This window comes from Hibiscus syriacus, unplaced genomic scaffold (assembly GCF_006381635.1).
Source record: "Hibiscus syriacus cultivar Baekdansim isolate YM2019G1 unplaced genomic scaffold, ASM638163v2 tig00111841_pilon, whole genome shotgun sequence".
Classification (NCBI taxonomy): Eukaryota; Viridiplantae; Streptophyta; class Magnoliopsida; order Malvales; family Malvaceae; genus Hibiscus; species Hibiscus syriacus.
Window position 1 is genome coordinate 1,255,720 of NW_024063196.1, and position 12,113 is coordinate 1,267,832.

Genomic DNA, 12,113 nt, shown 5'->3' on the forward strand with positions numbered 1-12,113 from the left:
AATAAAATTTGAATTAATTACTTTGATTTGGAGTCCTTATCGATCATGTTAGGTAAGTCGAATACTTAAAATGTTTTTAAAACAATTTTAAAAAAAATCATTTTAAAGATAAAAAAAAATTCATTTTTAAGATTCGAAAGTCAATTACACGTGGAGAATGATTAAAACCTCACAATGTCCAAAATTAGTACATGGACGCTTATACGACATCGTTATAGTGGCATTTACAAGTTCAAGTCAAAATTAAAATATGATCATTTGTATCAAACATTGATTAATTATTTTGAACCACAAAGGTACACAAAAATGGATTCAATTTATTTCAAATTCGCTTTTCGTTCGAATTTCATCGAATCGCACTACTTCTATTAAGTTATATTTTTCACGCTCATTATACGAATGATGTCCTTGAAAATATTTAAGTAAAAAAATATTAGTAAATAAAAATGACATTTAAAATTATCCAAAAATATTAATTCTAAAAAATAACAAAATATATACATATAGTAGTACAATATACTAAAACGTTAATATAAATATTAAACGTGTTTAACAAATAAATAATGAACGTAAAGTAAAAGAGGAATGAACATATATGTTTTAATACATAAACATGTATATGAACACACAAGCAAAGTATAATGACTAAGGTATAAAATATATTTCATATATACATATATTAAAAGTATAGGGATTTTTGTGATTAAGTTTTTTTCTCAAAATGATCAAAATAATAGTAAAATGATAATCCTAATAAATAAATAAATAGAAAACATTATTCCAGGGTTAAATAAAAAATAGAGAAGTAACGAGGGTTAAGCATGCCAAAAATCTATAAAATCTCATACAATAAACTCAAAGTGGTGACCAAAATATGTACATGGCTGAATTTAAGGATCTAGAAGATAAATTAAACATTTTTCAGCAAATAACAAAAACAGAGGACCAAATTGAACTACATCTCAAATTATCAGGAAAGACCAAATATTAAACCAAGCTACAAGTACAAACAAACAATGACTAGAATATAAACATAATGAAATTTAGAGCTAAAAGTAAAAACAGTTAATATTCCATTTAGTAGCTAAAATGAATTTCCTACAAAAGACGAGACCTTTCTCGCAATGATAACCCAAAACCTAATACTAAAAAAAAAGGTGGTTGACTAACCCTGTTGTGTTGTTTCGTGGGCTGCTTTAAAGGTCTAATTAAGGCATAATAAAACTCAAGTGCAAATTCTCTCACCAAACAGTAGCCCCAAACTCCCGTGCCTTTGACATTCAAGAATGAGCAATGGAAGACTTAGAGAGCATTCTGCTCACCTCAAAAGTCATCGGAGGAGACGAGGTAAGCAAACTAATTCATAATCCTTCGATCGAAAACCTAAAATCAAGGAAAGGGATTATCTTCCGAAAGATTGTACCTCATCCTCTTTGAAAATCTCCACGAACCCCTCTTTATTTTACTTGCTTTCGTTCCTTTTTCCCTATTTTGATTCGAATCTGTCTCGTTTTTTTTCTTATTCTGATTTTTTATATGATTTTTCTGGGTATTTTCGTTCACCAAAAGGTCTCATTCTCTCGTTTTTTATTAGAGATCTTGTTTTTGGTTCATGATCTCTCCTTTTTTTGTTCCTTGCTTGTAGATTATAGGGGTGTATTCGGTTCGGTTCGGTTTGGTTTTTTACAAAAAATTGAACCGAACCGAAATAAACGATTTTTCAATATTTAAACTGAAATCGAATAGTTAAAAAACCGAAAAAACTGAAAAAATCGAAACCAGTTTTATCGGTTCGGTTCAGTTTTTTTAACGGTTCGAGTTTTTCGATTCAGTTTTTCGGTTTTTCAATGAAAAAATCACTTGAAACCATAATTTTTTTTTACAAAAATTGCCTATTCGGTTCAATATGGAACAAATGGGTTCCATATGAAAAATCCGACCCGAACCGAATCAAAAAAATGAAGCCTTTAAACCGAACTGAAAATCGAACCGTTTAAAGCCAAACCGAACCGAACCGAACCGTTTTAATCGGTTCGTGTCGATTTTTCGGTTTTCTCGGTTTCGTTGCTCAGCCCTAGTAGATTATATCATGAAGATTGCGTGTAGCAAGGAGGCTATACTGACAAAGTTGGTGAAGCTCTGTTAGTGTAGCTGTGATAGGCAAGGGGCATGGCCTTTAATGGCAGTGGTTCGAGCTCTCGGATTTTCAGAAATTTTCTGATTTTTTTTTATTTTTTTGTTGAAATGTCTGTCCAATTCAGTTGGTAGAACACAAGGATTTTAATTTTATGATCGTGCGATCGAGTCCCATGAAGGATATTTCATAATTCGGAGATCTTTTACGGAAACTGTTCTCAATTTGGCGTTGGGACAGCCTACATCATACCTCTTCTTATCTCATTACATATGAAAATAAGAGTCAGTTAATTTTCTGATTTTTTTTGTTTGGTTTACTAAAACCAGTGGTGGCTCATCTCTCGATGACGACTCCACTCTTGGCGGTGGCTCGACACTTGGTGGCGATTGGAAGATTAGCAATGGCGACGGCCATAGTATATACAACTTTGGGGGTGATTGTTCACGGATTTTTACATTCCTGTAGGAATATTTTTTTTTTGATTAAGATTCCTATGTTTGGATGACACACATTCCAAGTGAGGGTAAAAACTCAATATTAACAGTGTTTTTTGGGTCTGTATTACTGGAATATTATTCTCAAGTCTCACTTAGGTATTTTTTTATTTATGTGCTTAAGGGTTAAAATACCATTTCTTATCTTCTTCTCTCGTGACCTTGTCTCTGTGAAAGAATAAAAATTGGTGGTTTCCAGTGAGATTCTCAAGGAGAAGAAAAAGAAAGCATTCATTTCCTTTTGTTTTACTACTTCGGGGATTAGGGTTTTGGTGGACGACCATTTATGGCTGCCACCGCTAAATCTTCCAATCATTCTCTTTGGTGGGAGTCGTTCTCTTCTCTTCTGATAAAACTTGAGAATACCTCTCCCTCCGACGATCTCCCGAAAACCTTGGTATATTTACTATTGATCTTTTTCTTTTAATTTTCTTGTAGAGAACATTCTGCCTATTGGGCTATTGGATTTTTTTATGCGTTTTGAATTATGTAGGCGAAGAAGTTGAAAGAAAATCACTATTGGCTCGTGGAGACGGTTTCCAGGTTTGAACAGTCGAATGAGAAGTCAAAGGAGGCTTTGGCGACTTCGAAACAAATCAAGATTGGTCCACATGAGTTGACCATAAAGCCCGATTTCAGAGACAAGGCTTTGCAAGTCAGGTCGTATTTGGTTAGTTACACCTTCACTATTCTTAGCTTGAATATTCTCTCTTTTTTCTTTTAATTTTAATTTACATTCATAAATCTATATTTTAGTATTTAGCACAATATATTGTTTGACAGATTAAGAGGAGATAGCAATTTTAAGGAAACAAAATGAGTCCTACATCGAAGACAATATCTCCTCAACTAGAAAGAATTCATGTCTTCTGGCATTATATAGTTCGTTTCTGATTTTAGTTTTGGCTTGCTAACAGTGTTTGGATGAGGTGCAGTCCTACATTCTTGTTGATAGGTATCTGGAGCGCGGAAATGTTGTGGAGAATTGCATAGTTCATGATCCTATTCATGTGGTTAGTAACTTGTTGAACCTTTTTGGATGATTATTGTAATTATAAACATGGATTCCTATTACACATACATATTGCGACAGTGCTTGTTCAAGTGCACAAGGCAAATCCTAATGCATGCTTGTAAGGCTATTATGAGGCTGTTATATTCTTTGATCGCCCATTGCTGACACATCTTTCAATAATATTTTAATTTTGTCATGACAACACTACTGTATTTGATTCAGTATATTTGGGGAATAGCTTGAAATAAGGGAGTCTGATTAGGGAGAAAGCACTAAAGATGATTTCTGATGGGTTAGAAGGAAAACTAATATCTGTTGTGGAAGTCCTCATGTCTTGCAATCATCCAGAGTGATGGTATGTTTGATATGATTTGTCATTTACTTTTCACCCCTGCAAGAAAATTAGGAGCAACACGTTTTTACGAACATGACCAGCTAGTAGGAATGCGTACGTTATGATGGTTGATTATGTAGCATGCATCTTTTGAATTTTTGAGGCAGTTGTCTCTTACTATGTGTATTGCGTATGCACTACATTTGATACACGGATAGATATAATGTATCTCAGTTGTTTTTGATTGTTGTCAGCTTAAGCCTTCAACTTTTTAATGCATTTGAGAATATTATAGGATGTTGATCTTTTACCTTATGGGCTGAGGAGAACTACTGAAGACAACTTGGCTTTGGACATTATTTTTCTCATTATTATGAGTCACTTTGTACTGTAGTGCTGAAAGGCGGAAAATTTTATGCAAAATTTAGACCATCCTTTTGACGGTGGTCCTTCTAGAATTATGTCGATCTCTTTTTTAATTTGACTTTATAATATGGTCCCAACTTTTTTGTCTAGCTTCACCAGGTATATGTCAAGCTTTTGACTTGGAGATTTTTTTATGTATTTAATATAACCAACATATATGATTAAGTTTAGAATATCATGGCTATTATCTTTTGTAAGTTGAACATTGTTGTTGCTTTTAATGGTTAATGTTATACTTATTTTTGTTCTGTAAGCTAAACAAAGAATGTAAGCTTATCTCTTATCTTTCAGTTTGCACTTTTGCTTTTCATTCTACTGTTGCATGTTGCCTGCTAGTGTTATCTGTCAGTCTATCTGAAATTGCTAAAATAATTTATTGCTTCCCAGTGTTTCTCATAAATGTTGCATCGTAATGGGTATCAAGAATACCACATGTTTTGCATTCTGTTTATTATTGTGTGCAAAATAAAATGAATCTGTTGTGTTGAAATAAAAAGGGTCTTGCAAAGCCAATAGGTTGTTGCTGAAATAAAATGAATCTGTTTTGTATACTGTTTTGTTCTCATTTAAAGAAAAAATTGTTTAAATTATAAAAACGAAAAATGTGCTAACATTTAATAAAGCATAAAAATTATAAGAATCTACAAGTTTATTTTTCTAATACAAATATGATAAATAAAGTTTACTTGACTAATGCAAATAATTGCAAGGTAGAATTGCAGAATTTAAATATAACGTATACACACACTATCATTTACAGAGAATTCAGTAAAATAAGTGAGCATCATCCTACATTTTTGGTAGGAGTAAAATGATTCATCTATTAAAATTTTTATATGCTTATTTAGTTAAATGTTGATGTAAAATGTTAATATTTTTTAAATAAATAATGTAAAAAATAATATTATTTATAATTAAAATAATACATGATATATTTAGTCTTTTATTCTACCCATTTATCTTTAAAATTATATAAATTTTTTTTTAAAATATATATAGATTTAAAATAATAGAGTAATATATTTTTGATGATTTTTTATATAAATATTTTCATTAAAATATTTAGAATTCCACTTGTTAACACATAAAGAACAATGGCAATTTGGTAAAATATACGTTCCAGTAATCTCATATTCTTTCAACCAAACACTATAATCATACATTCCTGCCAGACATACCAAACACAATAATGTAACATTCCATTAATGTATCAGGTAATGTTACATTCCGGTAATCTCATTCATGGAGGTAATGCTACATTCCATGAACCAAACACACCCTTTGGGTTATGGTCATTAATGATTGGCCCTAAAATTAGGGTTAATATTAGCCCCTTAGGGTTTTGCTTTGGGCCTACTGGTTGGGTATTAATTTTAATGGGTTTCAAAATTAAGTTTGAGTCTACTGTAATGGACATGTAAAAGGAAAATAAATAAAATATATTAGTACTATTATAAAATAAAATAATAAAAATTAAAACACGACACAAATAAAAACCGTTGTCAACAGCTGTTCTTCTTTGCCTATTAGTGTGAAGACATGAATAGGGAAAAGATAAAAGGACAAATAATTTTTGTTATATTCTATCTTTTGCTTTGAATTTTAATGTTGTCTTAAGCGAGACTGAAATGATCCTTATCTTGAGGGACATTGAAATATTTATTTTCAAGAAAAATAATTTCAAAATTTTGTTTTAAGGGAAATATTCTCAAAAGAGTTGAATTTTATTCCTTTGAAGAGAATAATGTCAGAATTTGCACTTTTAAGAGAAACAAATTTTAAACAAGACAAAATTTGTTTCAAGAAAAACGAGGTCAAAGCTTTAGGTTCCAAAAGAAATTGTCTTGAACGAGACAAAATTACTTTCAAAAGAAATTATCTCATGTGAGATAAAATTTTCGCTTTTGAGAAAGAACTGTCTCAACTGAGGTAAATTTTGTTTAAGTTTGTGTTTCAAGGGAAACTATGTCGAGTGAGATAAAATTATTTCAAAATGAAAAAAAAAATTGGTTCTTGTTTCGAAGGAAATTATTTTGAGCAAAATGAATTTTTGTTTTAAGAGAAACAATCTCAAAGGAGGCACGCGATATGTTCCTTCGCATTGAGGAAGTCTAATCATTATTTGATGATTCAATTCGTTTGAAGATGTCGTGTTTGTTGATGATATTGTTCCTTCGTGTTGAAGATGACTAGTTGTATTTGAATGATTGTGCATCTAAATACAACACTATTTCTTCGCGTTGAGGAAGTTTGATTGTCTGTAGATAATTTAATTTTAGAAATGACCCTGCTCCTTTATATTGAGGAGGTCTAATTAGTGGACGACATTGTTCATACGTGATAAGGACGTCTGGTCATATTTGGGTAGATAACTTGGTTGTCGAAGACGACATTGCTCCTTCAAGTTGATGTGATCTGGTTGTCACCAATCCTTTATTTCCTGAAATGTTTGTAAAAAAATATGCATGTATAAATGCAACTATCTTGAATGTTTTCATGAATGTTATGATGAAATTCATATGATGTTTTTTTTAAACTTTTTGAAAAATAAACCTTCAAATTTTTCCTCATGAGAACTGAAAAGGTTTTTGTTGAGTTAATCAATCGACGAATATAGCCAAGAGGGGGTGAATTGGCAATTAAAAATTCGGTGGATGCTTTTGCAGAAAATTGAAAATATTTGCACAGCGATTTAGAGTGGTTCGACTTTCTCAACCAAAGTCTACGTCCACTACCTTAGCTATCCACACTAAGGATTTTCCACAAATTCACTAATTTTTCTTTCTTTTGAGGACAAAGAGTAACCTTACAAATCCCTCAAGAATTATACCCCAAATTCCTGAGAACACACTCTCTCAAAGAGAACAATACAAATTTTGCAAACTTACAAGAAAATCCTCACAAGGCAAGATGTTTGCACAATTCTAGAAAAAAAAGAACAATCAAGAATAATACAATTGAGCGCAACAAGTGTTCTTGAAAACAAGGATGAATATTGAATGAAATTTGGCTTGAAATTGCTCAAACTTGAGGTTTAATGCTTTCTCTTTGATTCTCTCTTGATTCTTGTTTCTTATTGTTTCTTCTTGTTGATCAATGGCTTCTAAGCTTGTTTAAATACTCCTTCAATTGATTCTGAATGTTGGGGATGATTAATGGAGTCAATAGAGTCGTTTAAGTGTGAAAACAATTAATAAAATCAGTTGGGAGCGTGTGTGCATCGATGCATCAAGTGTAAAATTCAAATATTTCGACCGTTGGAACACTTAGTGCATCGGTGCACTAAGGATGCATCGGTGCACTAAGGATGCATCGATGCATAAAATGCATTCGATGTTTTCATAAAAACCTGAGTATATCGATGCATAAAATACATTCGAAATGGTGTGTGCATCGATGCATCAATGAGGGCATCGATGCATCCCTTCACAAATTTTATTTTTGGCTCGTTTTTGGTTCAAAATACTTTGTGAAAATTGTTTCAAAAATATTTTAAGTATAAAACATAACTTTATACTTTAGTAAGGATTGAAATTGAACTTTGAAAGACTTGGAGTAATATTTTGATATTCGAATAATTATATCGAATATACTTAGAAAATCTTTTATAAAATCTTAAAATTCATTTATCTTAATTTGTTTTATCGAAACATCAAAATGTTTTCAACAATCTCCCCTTTTTTGATATAACAAAACATCTGAGTAATTTTAAGATTTTTAAGAAAATCATTTTTTGAAATCAAATTTAAAAATTACTCCCCCTTACTATAATACATCTTCTCCCTCTTTTTGTTAAATCAAAAAGACTCTAAAAGGATTTCAAACAAGAAAAGGAAAATTCTAGCCAATTGATTTTAGTAAATATAGCTTAAGCTGCTAAGATCACAATCAAGAGAAATGTTAGCCATTAGTTTCATAATTCAATATTCATATAAAAAATGTGTAATGGAGAATTGGTCATATATGTCTAAATGATGCAAAAATTAAGATAAAAATTCAAACACACCAAATATGTATTAAGTTCAAATATCCAAGCATCCAAAACATAAATCCAAACATATAATCATCCAAAATCAAACAATCCAAGAACATCAAAATGTTTATCAATCCAAGTTCTAAATCCAAGAAAACGTGGCAAGAAAAGATCTACTCCATCGGAGGATCGGGAGGAGGAGGATAATATGCTCGCATCTCAAGTGTGAGCGCATCTAAAAGGTCATTCATTTCCCATTGTTGAGCCCCCATAAAGGATAACTGGGACTCGATGGATGCAAACCAGAGATCAAATATCTCCATGAATGACCGAAAGTATGGAGGCATTTTTTCCTCTTGCAGTACTGGTTCCGGTGCCGGAGGATCATCGTCAGTTATTTCCTCGTCAATATCTTGCATAAGCTGTTGCAGCTCGGGATCATCGTCAGCAGCCGGTGCCGGAGGAGGTGGAGGTGGAGCACGAGAAGAACTAGGTGCAGGAGGAGCTCTTGAAGAACTAGCTCTCGGAGTTTGCTCAGTGGGTCTATATTCCCATTAACCCGTTACCTTATTTTGTTTCCATCCGGCTTTCTTTAAGGAAGTTAGGTTGATTTTGGTTTTGGAGAGGCATGGGAAAGTCAACCGAGACCTTAAGACCTAACTTGATAAAAAGATTAGAAAGAAGACAACCGTAAACTAAGGTTTCTACATTTTTTAAGGGAATGACGTTTACAGTATCGATAAGCTCACCAAAGATAATCTGTGGAAAATCAATTTTCTTATTATTTTGGATACAATTTATCCACCATAAATCTATGACTCTAAGTTTAGAGTACCTACCTCCGGATGGTCTAAACCACCAAGAGATCATCAAATGAACGAAACGATTGTGATGAGTTCGTAAGGTACTAACACTATCATTAGACTTATATGGAGTAGCCAGAAGATATTTTTAATTATTTATCCCATCATCATCTAAACCGAAAACATCATCAATTGTTTTTGAATTGATAAAAAAGGACTTCTCCTAAAAGATAGGATTGTATACCTATGGTAGCGTCTTGAGTAGCATTTTGAACACAGATTGCATTTGAGTAAAAAATGTGAACTAATTGCTGATAGACAATGGGCTGAATTTGAGACAATTTATCAAATTTCCAGGAACGAAGAATAGGGAGATATGTAAAGTTAATATCTTCTATTGCTTGAATGGAAGGGATACGTTCCTCTCGAATTTTGTAGGATTGAAAATGACTAACGAACCTATCATATAAATAAACTCTATGACGACCGGGTTGGTTGAAGCAAGAGTTAAGAATGGTTAACTCGAGTTTGTTTGGGTTTGGATTTTGTGGTGGAAGAGGAATAGAAGGGCGGTTAGATCGACTTAAAGAGGACCTAGGTCGTTTTGGATTAGACATGATTTAAGGAATGGAATGTGATTGTAACCTACAATTTGAAAAACATGTATGCAATATAATCAATCCCAAAACTCAATTGAGTCCGTAATAATTCAAGGTTCTCTAAACCAAATCCTTATGGGCAAAGTTTTTGAATTTTTTTTGAAAACAACGTTTGAAAAATCAATGTGTAGTTTCAAATCAACATAATGAAAACAAAAACATCAAATTTAAAATTAAATTAAGATTCTCGATTTTTTTTATTTCAAAATTCTTGAAAAATTTAGTGTTTTGATGAAATTGATTATAGAATATAGTTTCTAAACACTAAACAATCAATGCCCGATGTAATGTTCATCCTAGAACTAATCAAAACTAATTCTAAGTTCATAAATCAATAAAACAGAGGTTTTGAAATATTACCTTGAAAAATTCGGATTGAGAGGAATATGATGTTGTTTTGCACGATTTAATGATACAAGCAGGATTTGGAGTTAAAATGATCAAAATCCGTCAAAAATACGTTAATTTGAGGCAAATGGAGAGTTTAGAGAGAGAGGGACGAACGACGGCTTGGAAGTGTTTAAGAGTGTTTGAGAAAATGAAGAAGAAATAGGGTTTTTAACCAAAAACCCGATGGATGCATCGATGCATGGCATTGTGCATCGATGCACATTTAAGGAGTGCATCGGTACATCTTCATTATGTATCGATGCACATTCATAGTGTATCGATGCATTATGCACAAAAATGTCAAAAATCCGTTTTAAACACTTAAAATGCTAAATAATTTAGCTCTAGTGGTATTGGCAACTCATATATTGAAAATTAATCATGTTCAATCACTCAATTTTATCTTTAAACTACATTTGAACATATAATTAATTCTTACGAAAGATCATAAACTCCCCCTAACTATTATCATTGAATGCATTCAAAAATGTTATTTTATAAGCATTTTCAAATCTAATTTAAAAGAGTTAAAATTATTTTAAACACTGAAGATAGGTCAGTTAAACCTAATTCTCTCCTAAGTGTCCAAAATCTTTCTTTGTCTAAAGGTTTTGTAAAGATATCCGCTAATTGGTGCAAAGTATCAACAAATTCTAAAACTACATTTTTTTAGTGACATGGTCTCTAATGAAGTGATGTATAATTTCAATGTGCTTAGTTCTAGAGTGTTGGATAGGTTTTTTAGTGAGACAAATAGAACTAATATTGTCACACTTGATACAAATGGTACCTAATTCAATTCCATAATCAAAAAGTTATTGTTTCATCCATAAAACTTGTGCACAACAACTGCCGACTGAAATGTATTCCGCTTCAGTGGTAGATAATGCAACAAAATTTTGTTTCTTTGAAAACCAAGAAATCAACATATTTCCAAGGAATTGGCAAGTACCGGAGGTGCTTTCCTATCGCATCCATAACCCGCATCAGAGAAGGCATGCAAGCTAAAGCTAGAGTCTCTAGGATACCAAAGTCCTAAACTAGGAGAGTCCTTAAGGTATCTAAAGATCCTCTTAACAGTTAGTAAATTTGTTTACTTAGGAAATGATTGAAATCTAGCACATAAGCAAACACTAAACATAATTTTCGGTCTACTTGAAGTTAGATAAAGCAAAGATCCAATCATTGACCTATATAATTTAGCATCCACACATTTACCTCCTTCATCTTTGTCAAACTTTGTTGATGAGCTCATTGGAGTGACATGAGGTTTACCATTTTCCAGTCCAAACTTCTTGAGCATATCCTTGACGTACTTAGCTTGATTGATGAAGATGACATCTTTTATTTGCTTGATTTGGAGTCCCAAGAAAAATAAGAGCTCCCCCATCATCTCATCTCGAATTCACTTTGCATTAGCTTAGAAAATTCTTGGCAAAGAACATCATTAATAGAACCAAATATTATATCATCAACATAAATTTGAACTACTAATAAATCTTTACCTTTATGCTTTAAAAACAATGTAGTGTCAACCTTCCCTTTTGAAAACCTTTTTTCAATTAAAAAATTTGACAATCTTTCATACCAAGATCTAGGAGCTTATTTTAAACCATAAAGTTCTTTTGTCAATTTAAAAACATGATTTGGAAATTTTGAATCTTCAAAACCAGGAGGTTGTTCCGCATACACTTCTTCTTTTATAAAACCATTTAAAATGCACTTTTAACATCCATTTGATATAATTTAAACTCATTGAAACATGTAAATGCTAATAACATTCTAATTGCTTCCTTCCTAGCTACGGGAGCATATGTTTCATCATAGTCTATGCCCTCTTCTTGAGTATACCATTGAGCAACAAGTCTAGTCTTGTTTCTCA